The following is a 19,934-nucleotide window of genomic DNA, read 5'->3' as shown; positions in this document are numbered from 1 at the left end:
CCACATCTTCTTGGTCCATTCATCCGTTGATGGACACTTAGGCTCTTTCCATGTTTTGGCTATTGTGGAGAGTGCTGCTATGAACATTGAGGCACATGTGCTCCTATGCATCAGCACTCCTGTATCACTCGGGTAAATTCCTAGCAGTGCTATTGCTGGGTCCTAGGGGAGTTCTACTGTTAATTTTTTGAGGAACCTCCACACTGTTTGGGTATAGAGATTACTTAAATAAAAACTTAAAAAAAAAAAAAGAATGTCAACTTTGGAGCCAACCCAAAGGGTTTAAAATCCTCGTTCTAGCACTAAGCATTTATGCGGCCTTGGAAGTCATTTGGCCTCGCTCTGCTTTATTTTCTCAACTGTAAATTGCTACTGTGATATTTAAACGAAGCAATATATGCAACTTAGAATAATACCTGGCACATGGTAAGCAATATATATGTTTTAACTACTATTACTAATTTTCTTTTCTACTTCCCAAAGAATAATGAACATCCAGGTAAGTAAACATGAAGCTAAATTTTTCAAAGTGGCACAGTATTACAATTTATTTAGTATTCCATAATTTATTCAGTGTCCTGTTGATTAGCTATTCGGATATTTTTCCATATTTGAACTACTAAATGCTATATTATTGGATATATGTGTCCTTAAAAACTCATGCCCTCATTTCTCAGGATATCTTATGCAGAGGCAGAGTACTGAATGAAAAGGTATGTGCATTTTCAGTTTTGGAAATATTTGCCAACTAAGTGCTGACACTGTTGTAGTAATTCACACAACCATCAGCAGTGTACAGTGTATCTAGCTTCAGATATACATACATATACACACAAATACACCTGCCACCACTGAATGAAAACAATATTAACAATTTTTTTTACCAATCTGATAGCTGCAAAATGCTATTTTGAGTTTTTATTTGCTTTTCTCTGTCTACTAGAGAATTTGAATTTCCCTTAATATAGTTAGTTACTGGCCATTTGCATTTTACCTTTTGTGAGTTTCTTATTTGTACCCTTTGCTCATTTTAATACTGTCTATTTCTTATCATTTTGTAGTGTTCTTTGATAGTATTTTTATTAGCCCACTATATGTCATATGTACTATTAGTATTTTCCTATCTTTCAAGTCTTCATCATCCATATATTAGTGAATAGCCACTCTTTAGACAATAGCTCTGAACCAAAATCTTTCCTGGCCTCTGAGGATTTGTGGCTATTGAAGTATGAGTATTCAATGCAAATGCATTAGGAGATGTGCATATTTCCTATTATACAATCAATGCTTCTAAGAATCTCTCTGAAGCGAGACAGCATCACATCAATCTTCATACTTTACCTTAAGAAAAAATAAACCTTTTCCTGGAAAGGGATTTCTGGCTCATTCATTAACTCATTATGAGCCCCATTTCTCCAGGACAGACTTGCATCCAAAGCCTTGTGTTCTTCTCTCAGACTTTATAGGAATATATGAGACTCAGTATGAAGTTTACACTAAGGGCTCTCGGATCTCTGTGGTTTTCCATTAGTTCAGGGAGACCTGGTGCATCTTACCTCAAACATTCACTAGATCAAGTATCACACTGTTTTATGTCTGTGTCTTTTGTCTTCTCAACGAAATGGTAAGCTCAGCTGTGATTTTTCATTTTGCTTTTCAGGAGCTCTGATGTTTTCTTGGACACAGAACAAGGCTATTTGGAATTTCTCCCTGTAAGTAATGATCTATTTATGGACCTGTTTCTCCGACACATTTCTCCTGACATAGTTCTCAAGACACAGAGAAAAAAAGGAATGAAGTGGGCCAAATGGCTGTTGAGCATGGCAAATGGGATAAAGGAGCAGATGATTCAGTCAGTCAGTCAAGTGGCAAAAATTAATCAAGCCTCTTCTGTGGAACAGGCTGGGTGCCCACCTACCAATATGGTACAATTTGAGGAAAATCAGAAGATTTACCTAGGCTAAAACACCTCTATCAGCAATAAAGACTCACTTCATAAAAATCTTAGTAATATCTCAGACAAAATCAGCACCCTCAGGGAAAAAAAAAACAAAAACACATGACAATAATCAAAAGGGGCAAGAAGTAAAAGAAATGGAAAGGCTGCTCAAAGATAAGATACTGTTCAAAGTAAACCATAGTCACAGATGTATTTGGAGGAAGAAATTGCCTACAGCAAGACCATCATACACATGTATTTTTAAAGCACAAATACAAATGATGAGGAAATCACATGGTTCAGACCCGAGGATAAATTCAAGCTCATTACAATCTTCAGTGGGGGTTAAAAATGAAAGTAAAGAGAAACTGAAGTCAATGTAATGGAGACCTCTTGGGCTGATAAAGGAAAGTAATGGTGTGTTCCTGATACAAACTACGGAATAGTGAGGAAGAGCAGGTATACAACAAATATTCACCTGCGGGCTAAAGGACAACTTGATTGACCCAGTGCTCAGATACACACTTAATATTGTTTGTGTGATTTCATTTCTCAGAGTGGATGGGGTCATCCTGTAACTTATTCTCATCAATAGTTATGTGGAATGAGGGAAACATCCTTAAAATAGGAACATGAGAGTTTGTGGTAGCCAACCAGGAGTCTTTCAAGAACAACAAACACCCCCCCCACCCCATTTAAGCTGTAGAAATGGTTAAAAGGATTAGGTCTGTGTATATGAGAGAAAGAGTGTCTCCAAAAATAAATATGGCTGAAAAAAAATCATCAATGATTCTGCTGGGGAAGGAAAGGTAAGTTATCTAGAAAGACCAGTGTGACTACACAAGGCTGGATTTCAATAATCTTCACTTTAAAGACTGTTTGCTAACAGGGACACATAAGCAAGATAAATAAGATAATTGCAAGCTTTTTAATAACTGTAACATAAAGAACAAACTAAAGGAACTAATGGTTGAGGAAAAGTTAAAAGAGGAAAAAGGGGATTTTATTGGCATCAGTAAGAATAAGAGAGATGTTGAATCAGGGCAGATGATGGAAAAGAAAAATGTGGAACTTGGTAATTCTCCTGTTGCCCTGAGTGGAAGTATGGACTTCAAAGCTGTCTAAGGGAGGGGGTGGGAATCATTCAATAGGGATTGGCAGCAAGGGCTGTCTAAAGTGGGCAAGAGAGTAGATAAAAAGAAATGCAAAGGAAACGTACCTCAGAGAAAAGAGGCAGGAGCCTCAGAAAATGTCACAACAAAACCTACCTTGGGTGAAGTCCATATGGAGCAACTGATAAAGTGAAATTTGTGTTTAGCAGGCCCTCATGGTACTGCACTTATAAACACAAACGCTTAAGAATATATATGTATAGGGGCGCCTGGGTGGCTTAGTCAGTTAAGTGTCCGACTTTCACTTAGGTCATGATCTCGCGGTTCGTGGGTTCGAGCCCCACGTCGGGCTCTGTGTTGACTGCTAGCTCAGAGCCTGGAGCCTGTTTCAGAGTCTGTGACTCCCTCTCTCTCTGACCCTCCCCTGCTCACGCTGTCTCTCTCTCTCTCCTAGAAATAAATAAAACATTAAAAAATATATATCTATATGTATATTCTCTATTGTAGGAGAAAACCAGTGTTGGTTAGTTGATAATGAATTTCTAAATTTCTTTATTTTTGACGTGTCTATATCTAAGAGTGTTGCTGATATTTTGTCCAAGAGTTAGGAAAGGAGAAAGTAACTGGCATTTATTGGGAATGAACAACATGCCAGGAAATTTACACACAGCTTAAATGCTCCTTACAATAATCATATGAAGTAGATGTTATTAGTCCATTTTTAGATGAGGAAATTGAAGGTCAGAAAGGTTAAATATACTGCCTATGTCAAAGTCAGTAAAGCAGAACTCAAAGTCATCTGTTGGACTCTAGAGCCCACACTTATCTCATTATTCTATACTGTCTCTGGGGCAGGTCAAGGATATTATAAACTCTTCAAACATCAGGTGGTATAATTGCTTACCATGTACACAGCTTTAGGTCAAGGAGCTTATCTGACCCTGTCTTACTACAATAAGCTTCTTAAGAGCAATCATTTGGAATCTCTAACCCAGAACATTTTTTAGCTCACCCACCTCTTACCCATTGCCCAACTAAGTTCCATTAAGCATCTAGCATCTAGTTGTTCCATCTAGGCATCAGAAGTTCAGGGTAATCCCATTCATCCATGACTCTTTGGGTTCACTTATCCCCTACTCTTCTATTTATTATTCCATTCAACAAATAGTTACCACATTCTCAAATATTCTAATAATCAAAGAAAAGGAATGTGTCCAGTTTCAACTTTAGCTTGTCACTAAAACCTCAGTCCATCTGTCCAGGTCTTGCCTCTTCATTCAGTTGAATTTCCCTGGTGATTTTCATCAAAACGGTTTTTGTTTCTCCAATTGTACAGAGGTAAAGGGCACGGGGCCCTTATTTGTTATTGAGTTTAATGCTTTAAGACCCCACAGCCCTATCTGGCAAGGCTTCCGCTTCTATTTTAGGTTCATTTGAAATAGCTGAGCCCTTATGGATCAGCTCAGGTCCCTCCTCCCTTCCCTCCTCCCTTTGTCCTCTCCATTTTCTTCTTCTGCAAGCAGCCTCCCTCTCCACTCACCTACAGAGAGAGAATCCAAGCAGGCTCCATACCATTAGCACAGAGCCTGATGTGAGGCTCCATCTCACAAACCATGAGATAATGACCTGAGTCGAAATCAAGAGTTGGCTGCTTAACCAACTGAGCCACCCAGGTGACCTGTCACTTATAGTTTTAAAAACAAGGCTGAAACTCTTCTCACCTCCTCTGAGTAATCTCAGACATACTTCATATTAAAACAGTCACGCAATAAGCAAAAAACTTAATAGCTTTAGGTAAGTAATTTTGGGCAAAGTAGGCAAAACAATCCCCTATCTAAGTGCCAACCATATACTCTGTTTACCACAGAACACTTCCAAGTCATATCAAAGAGAAACACATCTGATCCGAGGGTGGCTTATAACCTCAGCCAGCACATATATTTCCATCAGATTCATACTACACGCTTTGGTTTTCAAATGCCAAATGAACAGTAAAAAATTGAGCCTCTTCTTCATTCTCTATAAAATGATGGTGCTGAATCAGTAAGAGTGTATTGATAAATGAGCACTTTTGCAGAATTTTAGTTTACCCTCTCATACATTATCTCCTAACAATTCTTTATGAGTTATCTTTGACTTCACTTTATATATGAAGCAATGAAATCTAGGGAGGTTGAGAAAACTCTCAGGTCACATAGTGAGTAAGACATGTATTAGGCTCAAACTCAGATTTTTTTTTAGAGAGAGAGAGAGAACACAAGTGCACTTGTTTAGGGAGGGGTGGGGGAGAGAGAGTGAGAGAGAGAAAGGGAGAAAGAATCTTAAGCAGGCTCCACACTCAGCTCAGAGCCCACAACGCTGTGATCATGACACAAATCAAGAGCCAAAATCAAGAGTTGGATACTCAACTGACTGAGCCACCCAAATGCTCCAAACTCAGATCTTTTAATTGAAATCTTATCCTTTCCACTACATTCCACCATTTCCAAGTAATCTTTATGTTCTCTTTCAAGGGCTGGGACAAGTATGGGGTGTAAAGTCGTTTGGGGGAGGAGGTGGGAGACATGCATTAAAGACTAGCAGAAAGAGCTGTCTAGAATGGGCAAGAGCATAGATGAAGACAAATACAAGGAATAGGTAACTGCCTTTTCTTTGGAAAAGGGGATGAAGACTGGGAAAGGTCAGAGAAGAAACTATACTGGGTGAAGTCCATACACAACAACTGTTAAGGTGAATGCTGTGTTTCACCTCCTATAATAATGGAATAATTATTCTTTTTAATTCACATTTTAACAATATTCAAATCATGTTCATTTATAAAGTAGCACCCAGGCAATTATAATTCAATAAAATTTCCTTTTGATCAAAAGTATAATCACTTAAGTTACAGCCATTTCCTAAACTCAAATCAAGAAGTAAGTCAAAATTACTTCTGAAGAAAAAGAAAAGTTGTGAAGTTTCTTTCTGTGGTTATGGATGTTCAGAAGCAAGTTTACGTGGAAGCTGAATCCACATTAGAGGTAACTTAGCATTAGTTTTAGGAAAGAGGTGGGGAGATCTAGCACCCAGGAGAGGAAAATGAGGGAAACTCTAGGTGGGTAAATATTTCTCTTTGCTACTAAAAAGCCAGAAAAAATCTTGATGGAAAGAATATTTGGGATGGCCACTACAGACTTTCTGGAGGAACAAGAGAAAAAAGAAACCCTAATTTCATGAATTGTACCCTTGAATCCATTAGCAACAAAGAATCTTGAATCTGAAGAAAAGGTAGAAGAACTATAGCAAAAGTGAGATCTGGGAGGAGAGATGAGAAAGAGTCCTCTTGGCTGAAGCTTCACCCTTTGGTGAAAGAGTATGGGGCATTCCATCTGCCAGGTGCCTTATTAGAAAAGGACTAGTGAGCTGATAAATTCGGTTTTTACCCTTCTTATAACACCAGGTAATCACTTCACCCAGTTCTGAATGTTTAAATTTCTCTTCTTTCAGTTCTTTTCCTATAAATTCTATTTTCTCTATATATAAAGATATAGCTTAGTTTTTTCATCTTTTGTCTCCAGATTGGCTTTTCCTTATGACTCTTACGAAGACTGATCTCTTATGAAAAGGACTACTTATGCTACGAAATAGTACATTCTCTTTTAACACAGATCAACTCCAAAAATTTTACATTTTCTTTGATTAGTTTTGGTAAGTTTCTTCTATGTAGTTGGTGTTCAAGGGAGTGAAAACTTGCCCTTAAAGAAAAAGACCACCAAAAAAAAAAAAAGAAGTAATAATGGATCTCCAAGGAAATTCACAGAGATCAACACCTGGGTTCATGTGTTCAGGCAACACTGCTACACCTTGTACAGCTTCTCCAGGAGAAACTCTGGGACAACTTCAGTCCAGTCCTTCTCAGAGCTGCCTTGGTCACTGTATCCCTGATCACACAAATACAACAAACCACAGAATTGGTTTGACAGAATTGGTCTGACAAATTGACAGAATACCTGTCAATACCCTGAGCCAAATCTAATAACCAGGCATAACCCCATATTTAAAGATCCCATGATAGCTAGATTTCCTATATAAATATACAGTTCTCCCACAGTGGGTGATATACAAAGGTAAGAAGTATTCTAGGTTTTCCAAAGGTATTTTCCTTATGGGTTCTTCATCTGTGACCATGTTGCTCATTTTATTGGAGCACTATATAAATGAGTCTTTGTAATTTATAAAATGAAATTTGGTTTCTTTGCTCAGCATTTAATTTTATCTTCTTCATACGAGTTGTGCCCTTAAATCTGGCCATCTGGTCCCATGTAGCTAGAGAAGAGGCCAAATTTGGCTCAATCTGGAAGAATGTTTTAATGTTTCAAGTTGTCCACTCTAAAATGACTCTTCTGCAGAAGACTCTTCAGCAGTAAGTTTGCTGGCATGTGTCCTACCCACCAGCACCCTATGTGTCTGAGAGCTGTTTAACTGAGACACTTCTGCCTCATTTAGAGGAATCCTCTGTGACCACCCCTCCTACCTCGGGCCTCATTCCCACCATGCATTCCCAGATCTGCCCAGCATCTCTGGAGCTATCTCACATTTTTAGATATTGTCTCATCTTCTGCCTTTTGGATTCAGTGAGTTCCACCGGTTTCCTAGATCCACTCTCAAGATGCAAATTACTCTTTCCATTTTAATTCATTTATTCAATAAATTTCAATTAAGGTTATAGAGTGTGACAGGCACTCTTCTAGGTCTTGGGGATGTAAAAAGGGAAAAGGCATATAGAGTCTATCATCTTGCTTACATTTTAGTGAAAGGAGGCAGATCACAAAGCAGAGTAAAGAATTAAAGATGAATGGATTGGGTGTTTTAAACAGACTGACCAGGAAGACCTATATGACAAAGACATGATGTATAAAGTGGTAAGGGTGAGAGATGTAGAATTTTGCAGAGCAGGCACTCTAGACTGAGCTAACAGCAAGTGCAAAATCCTGAAGTAAAAGTATGTTTGCATTTTTGATGCATATCAAGGCTACCTTCTCTGCACCAGCTCTCTGAATCCTGGCCAACACAGACTCAGATCCAATCAGCCTCAATCTTGGGTACATCCATTATGGCCACTCACAAGGAGAAGGAATGCTGAGGAGAGGCCAGGCAGATTCCTGTCATGAGGTGTGAAAGGGGGGACCCCAGCACGGAGTGACTGGGATTCTCTATATATATGTCTACATTTAGGTAACCTACCAGTAAACTAAGGACAATGAGACTTATAGTATGTATTTAACCAGCGGTGTTTAATAACGTTGTCTTCATGTTTGAGACAGGCATACGTGGTCATCAATTCCAAAGCATTTCCATCAAAGTAGAAAGATGCAGAGAATAAAGGCTGAGATATATTCTTTAAAGCAAAGCTTTGATGTATGGATCAAACCCTTCTATTCTCCCACCCCTTGCTATGCTTCTGAATTCCATGGTTCGTGGGTCAGGAGTGACTGAAGGTGACATTCTGAGGAAGGCCTGACAAAGTTTAGGGGTTACCAGCCTAATGATGCATATTTTCAGCTTCTTGGTTTAAGTTTTAATTTCCAAACAAACAAATGAATGGAAGTGAAAGCGGTGTGGAAGAAAATGGAACAACTCAGTATTTTAAAGCTTGGTATTTAAGTGGTTCTGAGGGCTATTCACCATCTATGTGTAATACATAATGAATAACAGTAGCTACAATGTCTTAGCCCTTATTATGTTCTAAATTCTATGTTAATGGCAAGTAATTTATTTATTCCTTACAAAATCTCTTCCAAGGAGGCAAGGTGCTTTTATTGCCTCCATCTCACGGAGGACAGATCTGAGTCTTTGAAATACAAAGGGATAGGCCTGATACCACAATACCAGTGAATGGCAGAGCTGGGACCAGAACCCAGACCCCTCTGTCTGCACAGCCCAAGCTATTAACCCACCACAGGAGCTCACCTCCAAAGCAGTGAAAGATAATTAGTGTATGTAAGAATCAGAGTTTTACTTATGCTCCTATTACGAAGAAAAAAATCATCAGTTACTATAAGGAAGAGTTCCTGCCTTATTTTGAAACTCGTTCATTAAGGTTCAAGATGGCAAGAAGTGAAACTGGAAAATTAATCTCTGCTAATATGTCTATAGAAGAATACCTTCCCTAGGTAATATGGTAGCATCTTACCTCATGTTAGGGTCAGATGTTGCCCAACTTCAAAGTCTTAGTAAAGTGGGAGACTATCAGGCCAGAGAGGAGAAGGTAGAGCTTGAGCAGTGGTTACATGGACAGAGGAGAGTGAGGATGGGGATACAATCTCAGCAGCAGCTTGTAGGTGAGAATATTTATGTAAAGCATGAGGCTCAATTTACTAGGGATTCATTGCTCAAGCTAGTGTTTGTGAAGTGAGCTCCTTGTTCCCTCTTCCAGATGTGAGGGTTGTTTTGCAGTCAGGTATAATGCAATCAGCACTGCCTTACTAGTCTGGAAACCAGCCTGTCATCCCAGCCTCTCCAATTGCTGGGGGACTCTGGAGAAGTCAGTTAACCTCAACAACAGACCCTTTTCTCATCTAAAAAAGTAAGACAATTGGAGTAGACTATCCCTTCCAGCAATTGTGTGAATCAAGGAGAATTTACAGCTGTTGCCATTCATTAAGTTCAAATTAAGTCACTCATTATTTTACCTCTTGCTAGATAGAAAGAAAGCACATGGTAGAGTAGGTGGCTCCTAGAAGGGGCTCAGAAAATATCTGCTCTCTGACTGTATCCACAAAATATACATGCAGACAAATGGCCAAAGAACCCTAAGCTATGTCGGAGGAGCTCTATTTTAGGATGAAAGCGGCACTCATCCATCTTGTACAACAGTACTATCTACCAGATGCTTACTAACCTAAAAAAAATTGCTTTAGTTTAGAATCGTAACGAAAAGTAAATGGCAAAATAGTATGTAAAGTATAATTTCACCTTCAAAAAAATGAGAAAAAAAGAACATATGTAAATGTTAATGGACCAAAAAGATTGGGGGCTCATACACTAAGCAGTTGACAATGGTTTTCTGGAAAAGAGATTGGAGTAGAAATATGACTGATTTTTTACTTTCCACATCATGCACTTCATTACCTCTGCATTTTGTATAACATTACAGTACATATACTGGATTGCTAAAATACTCTAATTGTTCCAAACTAGCTTGGCCAGGAATTGCTTGTGTCACATTTTACACGTCAGCCTCTGTAAAAAACTAAGCCCAAAAGATTTCCTTAAACCTAGAGATGCTGCCTGGCTTTTTACACTGCAGGAAACACACACACACACACACACACACACACACACACACACACACACACACACAGCTAATGTTTTTTCCAGTTAACACAAGTGTGAATGAAAAGGTCTTTCTTTTTTTTTTTTTTTCTTTCAGTTCCTGTGACCCCCAGGAGAGAAGGCTGTGGGCTGATTATTAGAGCATTTTAGTGTGTGGGTTTGCCTGGAAGCAATAGCTAGCAAAGGCTGGAAGATGGGAATAACAATAAAGCATGCTCAGCTTGTAGAGCTCTGAGCTGAACAGCATTCCTCTCGGCCAGATTTTATTTCTTGTTAATTATATCCGATTCCACTTGAGTACGGATTTCATTGAATTTAAAATGCTGGGAGTGGGGGTCACTGCTCCATGCTATTCATCAGAAACATCAATAAAAAGGACACCCCAGAAACCCTTGACCATCAGCTGTGCAAATACATTACCCCTCATTGTGATGGATTTGCTCCAGTAATTACGATCACCTTTTCTCCAGTCTGTGTCTGTGAGCATTTCTAGAACACTTGATGCCATAATACCCAAAGAAAAAGCCCCTTCTGACATAATGGAGGCAATATAAAATATGTGCTTTCACGTCATGTAAAAATTTATGACATTCACACAAAGAGGAGTATTTATTTCCTATGTGTATGCATCTCTGCTTTCTGTTGCTATTGACGAATGGGAAAAGATAAATGTACCATAGATGGAGGAAATAATGGCAGGGAGGGGAGCTGACTGTTGACTTCCAATCCAGTGAATCCAGACAAGCCACAGAAGCCCAGCACCCAAGGCCCTGATGACGGCGGAAGGGGATGGGGTGATCTCTCACCCCAAGTCTATGAGAATCAGAAGGATGAAGTGGGATGAGCACAGGCCTCGAACTCAGACCTATGTGTGAATCCAGCTCTCGCTTTGAAAGCTTAGAAAAGCTAACTGACCTTTGCTCAGCTGTCGAATGAGATACTAATATCTAGTCCAGTGTGCTGAAGAAATTACCAAAATAATATATATAAAGCCTCTTCTCTACTCCTTAGTAGTGCCTTGCATGGTGCTTAGTAGATAGCCCCTCAAAATTTCCTCCCTTTAACTCTTTTTCTCATCTCTATTAACGGTTCTTTCTCTTCCTTTCCTAATTGTTTGGCAGAAACGGCCAAGGTTTTTTTTTTAACCTTCTGACCTCAAAGCTTCAAAACAGGCCAGTAGGACCATAAGCCAAAACCAGCCAAGCTAATGGATAGAATAATTTTCTCCTTTTTTCCACCTTGGGTCTTCAAAAAACTAAAAAATATAGACATATATAAACAACCACATAGATAAACTTATAAATGAAGATAATCTTTACATTGTCCTTAGCCCTGATATAGATAGATGATAGTGAGATAGAGCTTTTATTCAACTTCATTTTTTTCCTTTTGGCCTAGGTTTATACTCTGAATGTAATGTTTACTAATTAGCAGATCATCCGGGTCATGAAATGTTTATTAGTAGCTCCCACCACCATGTTGAGTGGTGCTTCCTTTGATATTTTCAACTGGGGCCCATGCCATACATAGTGTAACTGCATTCTTACACTAGTTGGAAGGCTATGAAATATTCTCCCTCCTACTTTGTGGAAGGGCAGAGCTGGAACCACAGTGAGTCTTATGGGGCAGTTGCATTGGGGACAAAATTGAGAGGGGAGTCAAAAAATTCAGTAATCAAGATAAACAATATTTTAATGCAATTTTTAAAAAATATGGGGTTCCTGGGTGGCTCAGTCAGTTAAGCATCCGACTTCAGCTTAGGTCATGATCTCACGGTTTGTGAGTTTGAGCCCCGTGTCAGGATCTGTGCTGACAGCTCAGAGCCTGGAGCCTGCTTCAGATTCTGTGTCTCCCTCTCTCTCTTCCCTTCCCCCAGGTGTGCTCTATCTCTCTCTCAAAAATAAACATTAAAAACTTTTTAATTACAATGTATGCAAAAAATCCATGATGAACAAAACATCAACATTTTAAACAAAGACAGGAATAAACCACGCACTTGCATATCCCTGCCCTGCTCAGCTCTCCTGAGCCAGGTCCTGGGTAGGCCCTGCACCTGAAATCAGTACCTGGCATTCTGGTCTCACATTACTTAGCTACATGCCTCAGATGAGTCACTGGACCCCTCTGGTTCTCAGTCTCTTCATCTTGTTTCACTTGGAAGTCTGATTAGCAACCTTCCAGCAACCCTGTGAACTTGCAAGTTCTATGGTTTTCTAGAACCTGAGGCTATTGGACTATCAGCAATGACTCACAAAAACAAGATTCTTTCACTGCACCAGCCATTCAATCCAAAATGTTTACTGAGCAATTACTATGTAACAAGTGCTGTGTTAGGTGATGAAAACAGAAAGTTAGGGCTACAGAAACATGCAGAAAGAGAAGCCAACCCTAGTGCTAAAAGGGCAGGACAACCTTCCCTAGGAAGAGACTCTGGCCTAAAGGACTAAAGGAGCTAGGCAGGGAAGTCAAGGATAGAGTTCCAGAAAAGGAGAACAACATGGCCAAAGACATGAAGGTAACAAAGAAAAATCCTGCTGAAGAACCATAAGTGTAGTATGGGTGGTATTTAGTGTAAGTGGGGTGGATGAAACACACAAAAACCGGCCTTTGATTACAGAGGAGTAATGAAAGTCTAAGAGAGTAATGAGGAGAGTGTAAGAAAACAGGGGCGCCTGGGTGGCTCAGTCGGTTGGGCATCCAACTTCGGCTCAGGTTATGATCTCATGGTTCATGGGTTCGAGCCCCATGTTGGGCTCTGTGCTGACAGCTAGCTCAGAGCCTGGAGGCTGTTTCGGATTCTGTGTCTTCCTCTCTCTCTGACCCTCCCTTGTTCACGCTGTCTCTCTCTCTCAGAAATAAAAAAAAATTAAAAAAAAAAAAAGAAAACAATGGAGAGTGTAAGGCAAAGAACACTGCGTTATGGTCAGACCCAGGTTCCAGTCACTGCTCTGCTGCCAATTCACTAGATAACAGGGCTTCCATTTCCACTGGCGTGCTATTTTAGGACACACCACAAGCTTTTCCATAAAGAAGGGAGGCTTTTAATTCCCAAGGAATATTGGAAATCTCACATCTGAGATATTTAGAGTTTACATCCTCAGTACCAAAGAGGTGCTATAATTAATATATGTAGTCACTTCCCTGCAAACAATTTGCTAAACAGCTAAGTAGCTGTTGTGTGAATGCCTGTGAGCCCGAAGAGGCCTGGGACCAGCCGAAGGCAAACAAACTTTCATCTTCACCAGACAGGCATGAGAAGGAGGCGACAAGGAAAATGTGCTGGGCAGATACGCCCAGCACACAGCGACCCCACCTAGGTTTATGACAGGTGGAGCCGCTCTGCTGTTGCCAAATGTGTCTGCCAGTTTAATTCTGGCACTCGGGAAACAGGATTAGAGCCAACTACTTATAACCCAACTGAAATAATTTTTTTTTTTTAATGAGCACCAAAGCACACAATCTCTTGGGTCCTGAACATAACAAAGCTTTACGTTTGTAACCTCACTGTGGTCACACACAATATCTACTATGTATCGAGCACTCACTCTATGCTGAGCTTTACAAATATTAACTAATTCCCGCAATTCTATGTGATGGGTTAAGATGGTTATAGGCATCTTACAGGCAAGAGTAATTTGAAGCACAGATAAGTAAACTATGTGCCCAAAGTCGCACAGTTGAGTGGCTGAGCCAAAATTCAAATACAGCCTATCTAACTCTAGTCTGTGCTCTCAGCCGCCACGCTACCTAAACAAGTTCATCATCCTGTAACACCAAGTGACCCCCTTAGAGTCGGTGCTCAAGGATCTGGATTCTCTCGGCTGTAGCAAGCACGTCAGTCATTGAGTTATGGGGAAGGAGAGCACACTCTACATCCTTCCTGAAATCCATCCTCTTATGCTCTTAGGAAGAGGTGTCCTTCCTTCTCTGTCTCTTCTCTCTTGCTCTCATTTCCCACACCTTTTGTTCTCATTGGACACCAGATCTCCTTGCCAGCTCCCCCATGATAGAAACCGCATTTGAGGCTCAGTGATCCTTCTCTCTATGGCCCCATAATTTTTCCCCCACCAGACTTCATAAATGACTGATAGGTTCACCCTGCCTGGATTTTCTTACCGTCCGTTCCCCACTCAACCCCTTGGAAATATGGTTTCTGAGCACATTGCTATCCTAACTACTGCTTTCTTAATGGTCACGGTGAACCCCTTTTCACTATCTTTTTTTTTTTTAAGTTTTTTTTAAATGTTTTATTTATGTTTGAGAGAGAGTGTGAGTGGGGGGCAGGAGGGGGGTGCTGAGAGAGAAGGAGACACAGAATCCGAAGCAGGCTCCAGGCTCCGAGCTGTCAGCACAGAGCCTGACGCGGGGCTTGAACTCACAGTGAGACCATGACCTGAGCTGAAGTCGGACGCTCAACCGACTCAGCCACCCAGGTGCCCCTTCACTACCTTTTTAAGTTTCCTACTTTCAATCTTTTCAACCTCTCTGCACTTAAAATCACCCTGGTAATTTACATACTTGATGAGGAGAGACAGTTTGTAGGATTACTAAAATTTAGGGCACCTGGGTGGCTCAGTCATTAAGCATCCGACTTCGGCTCAGGTCATGATCTCATGGTTCGTGAGTCTGAGTCCTACACTGGGTGAGCTCAAGCACCATTTCAGGTGAGCCCCANAATAATAAAGGAATAGAAACAATAGTTGGCATTTACTATGAAAAGCCACTACACCCCGGCATCTGTACTATGTGCTTTCCAGCATGTCCAGTGCCACCCCAAAATCAGTTTCCACAACATGGCATTAAGCCTTTCACTTTTCTGAGCTAACCTCTCTCCCCATTCTTCTGGCACCATCCACCCAAAGGTCAAACAAAAATGCTATCAATGATACTCCTTCTCTTTCACCTCCTATAGTCAACTGAAAACAAGCTCAAGTGTTTTTATCTGTTCTGACATCTCTTACTGGAATTTTAAGGTTGGAGCTCAATAGGCTGGGGTTTGGTTCAGTAAGGGACCCATTTCCTAGGGCTGCATGGTTAGAACATGGGATGTCTGGCCCTCCTCCTCGGATGCCAAGATGCTATGAGCTCTTAAAATAAGGCCTGTGCCTCACGAACTCCCTAGCTCCAGCCTATCTTAAAAGTTTGAGCAAACCACATTAAATTAGGGAATTCTGACAAGTAAGGGGGAAGAAAAGGGGAAATCACATTTACCGCCAGCCTACTATGAATCAGGAACTATGCTAAGTGCCATTGCTTCCGAGATGAGCTGATGCTATAGTATTTTAAACAAAAAGTGTAATGTCACATTGCTGCTTTTTGTTGGCACTTCATAAGAAAGTTCTTTAGACAGGTAGTCTCCCTGGATCATTTTGTCGTTGACCTCCCAAAGGATGTTCATCTTCGGGGAAGAGAAGTCATGATTTAGTTTCTACTATTTTAAAGAAAAAAAAAAAAAAAAAAAAAATCACCTCATGACTGGCTTTCTCATTCACTGATTTAATCTTTCATTCCACAAATATTTAATGAGCCCCTACTCTGTACCAAGACTGTGATGGGTGCTGGAGATGCAGCTGTGAATACCTTTCCCTCAAATCACAGGAAGGAGGGCCACACAAGTGGACGCTGGGGAAGTGGACGGGAGCCGGAGAGCACGCGGCCCGAGGCTCTCCTTAGATGAGCAGGGCTGACTTTTTTCCCGTGTCTCCCAGACACCATCTCCTCCTCTCCACCCCCTCCGCTACCATCCTCATCACTTCACACCCATATTTCCACAATAAGCTCCCTGCCTCCAGTCTCACCACCTCCAATCCATCCTCCGCACTGTGGTCACAAGCATCTTTCCTGCATGCAAATCTGATCACGTCTCAAACTTTCCTTCAAACTCTCTCCCAGCCCTGTGGATAAAACTGAAGCTCTTTTGCTTGGGATATTTCCATTCACACTTGATCTCTGCCCTGATGGTTTGCCACTCCGTGGAGCCAAGAACCCATTTCTCTTGCTGCAGCCACACAGGACTACTTCCAGTTCTCACACGGTTTGTTTTTGTTGTTGTTGCTTCTGCCTAGAAAGCCCTTCTCTTCTCCTTGTTCTTCTAGACTCAGCTCACCTCAACCTCCCTAAGAAGCTTTCTTGATCTTCTCACCCTCCTTTAGGTGGATGCCTTCCTTTTGCACTTTCATAGCATCTTGGACATATCTCGATCCAAACACAGCATTTGTCGTCAATTAATGTTACCCAGCTACTGTTCATGTCTGTACCCACACTCCAGCACCCTGTGCTCTGGTCACGTGGGATGGCTTACAGTTACCCTAACTCATCAGGCACATTCACACATCTCCTCTGCCTGGAAGGTCCTTTCTACCCTTCCTACCTGGTAAGAGACGATTCGTTTTCAAAACTATCTCAAGTCACCCAGAGGAAGAAAAAATAAAAAACCAATAACACCGTACTACTGGTACTCAATTTACCCTATAATTACAAAAGTTAAACAGACTGCGCCATAGTTAGCTAAATACCTATTTCTCCCACCTTGAAAGCTGGAACTATTATTTTTTACTTCCTTGTGGTCTTTTTTGCCCCCAGCCTCCAGTACATAGTAAGTGCTGATGTGTATTTTCTGAATGGCGAGAAAATCCAGGAGCGAGGATAGAGTATATAACATACATGTTAAGAACTCGCTCTGCAGTAGTATAGAGTTATCTTACCTCTAATTATTTCATGTGTGTTAAAATTATATTAACAACTAGATTATAATCCCCTTGAGGCCCGGAACTATGTTATATATTTTTATATGACTTCTAATGCTAAATATGAGATACGTGGTCAATAAATACTTGTAAACAGAATCTGAACATAATCAAAATGAACAGAGATTGCAGATGTAGGAAGAGGAAATATATCATAAAAAGAGAAAATAGAGCTCTAGTATAAAGCAAAAAAAAAATTTTAAATCTTTCCTTGCCAAGAAAATGATGAGAATGTTCACCATGAAATAAAAAGGACATATGCTGATAATTACATTTAAACCCCCTCTATGCCAATATCAACTTGCAAATATTTCTCGAAAGGTATTTTCTTCACTGGTTATTTTAGGAAAAAAAAAAGCTTTCAGATTTCTATCTTACTAAATATTTTTAAAAATCATAAAAGGTGTATGGAAGTGTTGAATCACTATATTGTACACCCTAAATTAATATTACACTATATGTTAGCTAACTGGAATTTGAATAAAAACTTTTTTTTTAATTTCTGAGAGAGAGAGAGAGAGAGAGAAAGAGAGACAGTATGAGCAGGGGAAGGTCAGAGAGAGAGGGAGATACAAAATCTGAAGCAGGCTCCAGGCTCTGAGCTAGCTCGCAGCACAGAGCCCGACATGGGGCTCGATCCCACAAACCATGTGATCATGACCTGAGCCGAAGCTGGGCACTTAATCGACTGAGCCACCCAGATGCCCCAAAACTTTTTTAAAAAATCACAAAAGCAAACCTGTTTTAATAATATGCATCCCTTTCCCAATCCCCTCTCTCTCTTTTTTTTTTCTCCAAAACTTCTTCACCTTTGGCTATGTTGACTCATGAGTCAAAATCTCTTTTATTTGTGAACCTGCTCGATTAGCTTCATATATATGATGTTCTCTCGCACTTCAAAGAAGCTACAAAATGTTAAAAACAAAAATTTTAAAAGGTCCTCAGAGCAGCAGACTGATGACCCAGAACCCTCTCTAATGACCCACAGTCTCAAGTTCTGGATCTGAGCTTTTAGAGTTTTCTTCTGTCAGCATCAGCTTGGCTTCCAGGTTCCCCAAACTCTCTTCTTCCAAGGCTTTGGAAGTACAGAAAGAGTAAAAACTATACCTGTCCACACAACCCACTTCTCAGATAGAAACAAAAGGTCAAAATGGAGAAACTTTCACACATGGCACTCTCTAGACTCAAAGAACTAATTTGTGATTGCGCTAAAGGTTAGCCCAGGAACGGCCAAGTCTTTTCTTACTCCAGATGTGACATTCCAGAAATCTCCATATTAACGTCCCATCAATTAAAAAAAAAAAAGAAAGAAAGAAAGCCACCGTCCACAGAAGTAGAAGGGTGTATGAATTCAGTGAAGCCAGCAGAGTACCTTGCCTCACACTGGACGTCTTCCTGCCTTAATAAGCTTCTAGTCACTCCTCTCCTAAATAGCCATCATCTGTCCCTCTTCCAGTCCCCTTTGTCCCAGTCCCGGACTCCTCAAACGCTGACTCAGTCTCTGCTGTTTCAAAGGGCCATTAGATTGGAGGCGATTCCCAGGTGCCAGCCCGCGCTCTGAGGCCCCGCCCCACCCGGGCTGTCATTTTTAGGAAATCCTTTTCTGGGGACCTTTTCCCCAGGACCTGAGATACTCAGAACGGTGCCTGCCCACCAAGCCCGATTACCAGGCTGCAGAGAATCTCTCCTACGAAAAAGGTTAAAAGGGAAAACGATATGCCCACAAAGAAAAATAACCCAGAATCCTCCACATATTCCACCTGTGTGTGTCATAAAACCCCAGGGCAAAAATAAAGCCCCAGCTTCCCCCAGCTGCAGCATCTGCCACCGCAGCCCCAACCCGGCTCCCAGTGCCGCCGCCTCGGTGTGCGTGAAGACAGCACCTTCCCGGGGGAGGAGAGGTCCCGGCGCCCAGCGTTTCCAGGAGGTGATTATGGCAAGCCTTTCAGTAACTCATCATTCAATCCCGCACTGACCCGAGCCTCACCCCGGCGCCTCCGGCAGCGGCGCCGAACGAGCAAGCCAACGGCTGCCCCTCCGGTTCACAGGTGTACACCCGCCACACAGACACTACGAGGCGCCTAGGGTGCGCGGTTGGGGCGGGATGACAGGTGCCCACGCCTGAGGGGAAATCAAAGGCGACGCTTACAGCCGGGGTGAGAAATCCCAACCCCCGCCCGGGCGGGAGGACTCGGCGCCCGCTACCTGCAGGGCGCCCCCGCCCGCACGGCGGCTCCCGTCGCAGCCCCGAATGCAGCCAGGAGGGTGGACCCGGACGGAGGGAGCCTCCACGCCCCCTTTGTCTCCACGGTTCCCAAATGACAGGGGAGGAAAGTTTACGAGCAGGGAGGGTGCAGCTTTCTGCTGGGTCCATCTGACACCTCGCAGGAGGCGACCCTCCCCGGGATCGCCCTCTCCCCCTGCACATCCCGGGCGCCGCCTTCATCCGCACCTGGAAACCCGCAAGCGGGGCTGGGGCCACCTGCTCCGCCGCGTCCGGCCGGGAGCCTGCCCCCCGTCGGCCGGGCGTCCCGGGCACCCCACTCACCTCTCGTGGCGGAGCGTCTTCCCGCGCGCCCTACTGGGCAGTCCGGCCGCTGGAGGCGACGTGCATTCAGTCGGCGGCCGGAGACACGCTCCCCAGGCTCTGCTGCATTCCGACTGCGTGGGAGACCGAGCGAGCGAGCGCGCGGCGCGGGCGTGTACGAGTGTGTGTTTGTGCGAGTGTGTGTGTGTGAGAGTGCGGGTGTGTGTGAGTGTGCGCGCACGCGTGGGGCGGGGGGGGCGGGGGCCCGGGATCACAGACCCCCCTCCGCGCACATC

The 19,934-nt window shown here is 42.1% G+C and overlaps 1 protein-coding gene across 1 annotated transcript in view; it reads right to left on the bottom strand.

Annotated features, from left to right (window-relative positions):
* The window catches only part of PLPPR1 (phospholipid phosphatase related 1), a 257,394-nt gene extending 237,607 nt beyond the window's left edge, over positions 1–19,787 (bottom strand). The window contains exon 1 of the mRNA XM_077752261.1: positions 19,660–19,787. The gene's annotated coding sequence lies outside the window, so the exon portion shown is untranslated. The remainder of the gene's footprint in view (positions 1–19,659) is intronic.
* Positions 19,788–19,934: the final 147 nt, after the last annotated feature.

The sequence above is a fragment of the Crocuta crocuta genome, unplaced genomic scaffold (assembly GCF_008692635.1).
Source record: "Crocuta crocuta isolate KB4526 unplaced genomic scaffold, BGI_CrCroc_1.0 scaffold211, whole genome shotgun sequence".
NCBI lineage: Eukaryota > Metazoa > Chordata > Mammalia > Carnivora > Hyaenidae > Crocuta > Crocuta crocuta.
This window is presented reverse-complemented; position numbering and strand designations above follow the sequence as displayed.